The sequence below is a fragment of the Dromiciops gliroides genome, chromosome 5 (genome assembly GCF_019393635.1).
Source record: "Dromiciops gliroides isolate mDroGli1 chromosome 5, mDroGli1.pri, whole genome shotgun sequence".
Taxonomy (NCBI): domain Eukaryota; kingdom Metazoa; phylum Chordata; class Mammalia; order Microbiotheria; family Microbiotheriidae; genus Dromiciops; species Dromiciops gliroides.
The window spans coordinates 102,136,721-102,140,271 of NC_057865.1; the positions used below are offsets into that span (position 1 = coordinate 102,136,721).

The 3,551-nt window shown below is 39.5% G+C and overlaps 1 pseudogene; it reads left to right on the forward strand.

Annotated features, from left to right (window-relative positions):
• The first annotated feature begins 2,392 nt into the window (after nucleotides 1-2,392).
• On the forward strand, nucleotides 2,393-3,283 carry LOC122728765 (annotated as a pseudogene).
• Nucleotides 3,284-3,551: the final 268 nt, after the last annotated feature.

The window sequence follows — 3,551 nt, forward strand, 5'->3', positions numbered from 1 at the left end:
TCTAGTTTTTTTTTTAAATCTGCCTGCTCATCATTTCTTATGGCACAGTAGTATTCCATTATATTAATATGCCACAACTTGTTCAGCCATTCCCAAGTGATGGGTATCCCCTTAATTTTCAATTCTTTGCTACCACACAAAGAGTTGCTATAAATAATTTTCTACATGTGCTTTCCCCCCATTTTTTAGGATTTCTATGGGATACATACTTAATATTGATATTGCTTTATCAAGGGGTATGAAAATTTTTATAGCCCTTTAGACATTGTTCTAGAATTCTGCATTTCTTAGCCCAAGTTTGATTCTACTTTTCTGTCAAAGTTTCTACAGCCACCAGCCAAGATGCCAGGGGTTATTTTTAGGGATATGTCAGGGGTGTTTAACATGCCTACTATGTCCTAAACACTGTACTAAACAAAGAACAAAGAAGGAAAAAAGGTCCTAGTCTAAATGAATAACATAATACAATAGTTATGGGGAATACCATTGTGATCATCTAGAAAACTGTCTGTATGTTGAGAAGAGCCTAATTTGTAGCTTTAAAATGTCTATTGAGAGTGTGTTTTCTTGGCTTTTTTGAAAGATCATTTGATCTGAATTCAAGAGGATCCCAAATAGGAAAATATAAATGCAGAAATAAATCTTGTTTCTCTGGTGACCAAGGGAATTAAAAGAATTGGCTCAGCCTAAAACTGATTTAGAAATGTAAGGGTCAAATAATTCTGGGTAGCGTTAATTGGGTGTCTTGCTGTAATATTGGGGTCCAGAAAATAATGAGGGACTTCTAGGTCCAGAGTTTCCTCTCCTCCCAGTTATTTCTCCCAGGCTAATAAGAAAGGAGATTAACAGCCTCTTTTCCACTGACAAACCAGTTTTTATTGATGGGAATAAAATATACAACAAAGGTGAAATAAATAAAGTGACAAGGGAATAGGGAAAGAGAAAAAATGGATAAGCTTCCTGGCTCTTAAGAAAGACTGTCTCAAAACCCAAAAATTGTTTGTGACTCAGCTAATTCAAAGAGCTGGCCTTTTTCTATTAACTCATCACCAGGGGGTCCATAATTTCTATGGGAGTCAGCTGTGCAGCCCATCTCCAGTCTGCTCTGAAAGCTCCTCCAAGGAAAGAGCCCAAACTTCCTTTTGAGAGTCCATTTTTCTACTTTTTTTCTCAAGTTGTGTGGCTGAGACCGGTCCTCTGTTGATGACGCAGTCCACAGCCTCTGAGGACACTCCTTCTCAGGGCTGGCCAAGTTTAAACTAGGTTTAACAGGGCTGGCCAGGTGTGGCTAAAAATCTAATCATCTCAAGTGAGTACTTAGTAGCTTCTCATTCACAGCCAATACAAACACTACTAAATCAATCAGGTGGGACCCCCCCCCCCATCTGCCAAATTCCATTATTTTACCACAGAAGGTAATGGTGAACTACTGACAGAGTGAAAAGGATTGGGCTATCGGAGAAGGCAGTCAATCAATTAGGGTGAAACATTGATTATTTTTTTGTTTTGTTTTGTTTTAGTGAGGCAATTGGGGTTAAGTGACTTGCCCAGGGTCACACAGCTAGTAAGTGTTAAGTGTCTGAGGCCAGATTTGAACTCAGGTACTCCTGACTCCAGGGCCAGTGCTCTATCCACTGCACCACCTAGCCACCCCAGAAACATTGATTATTATTTAATTCAAGTCAACCTCTTTGAGTAACATGAGACTATATCCCTTTCACAGACCTGTTTTGTAAGTGGTTTGTTTCTCAAGATTCTTTGGTACAATAGCAAAGGAATCTGTACATATCCCAAATGGTTGATTCTATCAGTTTGTTCTTTTGCTACAGATGTATGAGAAACACGAAGGCAATGGTCTGAATCCCTCTTCTCTTTGTAGGAGAAATCACCCTTAATATCTTGGCTGATGTCTGCAGACATTTTGACAGAAAAGAAAATTCAAAGGTGGTTTAATAAATCTTGTTTCAGAGCTCTTCTGAAGCCTTTGTTTCATTACACCCTACCTCTCAGTCTTATTCAAGCCCTTGGTATCCCTTCTCCCACTGTCCCATTTACACTATAAATTGCTATAAATGACTACATGACTTTCCCAGGGTCACACACAGGTCACAGCTAGTAAGAGTCTCAGGTCAGATTTGAACTCAGGTCTTCTTGATTCAAACCCCTGTGCCCTTGCCATACAATTGCCTCTGAAAACCATTCCCTTGCACATAGTAAGAACTATATAAACCTCTTGTCAATCAAAGATGATCTTGAAATATATCCCATGAACAGGTGGGGGGATATAGCATGCTGTAGATCTGTCACTATACCTTTGGAAATTAGGACTTCTGATTGGTAATGTTAATTCTCTTTTGACCCCTAGCTGCCAGAAGGAACAGAGGACCAATTGATGGGAAATCACCCTGGAGTCATCAAATTTTATTTTAAGACTTTTGGGGCTATCCAGGGTTCTGCCACACACTCTGCCATATTCCTCTTCTCCTTCTTTGTGACTTTAATGGAAAATGTGGTAATCATTGTCATTATGCTGATCACTGACTCTCGTTTGGTCACTTGTCTCTCTTGGACATCCTGTTTACCTCCACTATTATTCCTCCCATGCTAGGGGAATTGTTAATGTCTGAAACCAAGGCCATGTCTTTTTCAGTCTGTTTCACTCAACTCTTCTTGTATCTCTCTATGGAGATAATAGAATTTGTATTACTTGGAGCAGTGGTGGTAGATTATTATGCAGCTGTCCATACCCCCCTCCCCAGAAGTACAGTCACATTTGTCTCTGGGTGGTTATATTGGCCTGTGTTTTGGAGTTTCTTTTTCAAATCTTGCCAGTCTGTCGTACTTTTCAACTCTCCTTCTGCAGATCAACTCTTGTAAACCATTTCTTTTGTAAAAGAGGGGTATTGCTCAAGCTTTCCTGGATGTCACAGTTTTCCTAGAGTTTATTCTCTTCTTGATGGCCCCTGTTGTACTCTTAGGCTCTTTGTTTCAAACTATCATCTCCTATACCTATATGATCTTTACCATTTGAAAGATTCCTTTTGCCTCTGGCTAGAAGAAAGCCTTTTCCACTTGTGCTTCTCACTTCACTGTGGTGGCGACAAGTTATGACACTTGCTTGTTCATGTGAACCCCAAGCGACCCAGGCAGCTGAGTATAAAAAGTGTCCCTGATGATTTCAGTAGTAACCCCATTCCTGACACCCTTCATTTTCACTCTTCGGCAAAACCAAATTAAAGAAGCCTTGAGGGACATCATCTTTTTAAGGGTTACTCCTTGCTGAGGGAGATTTCAGTGAGAATTATATACATTTTAGGTTTTTCAGTTGTTAAATGTTCACTCCATAAGCTACTTCACTGTCATAATTGTCAAATTTTACATATTGAGTTTTCATGCTTTTGGAAACATTCAAGGAGAGTTAATGGTCATGTTCACTGTCCACTAGCACCAATGTCATTATTTTGTTCTTACTGAAATGTCACTCCATTTTAAAGGAGTTCAATGTGTGGGTCAAGAGTTTGAGGTAGATTATGAGCTAGAGAAGGGGTAAA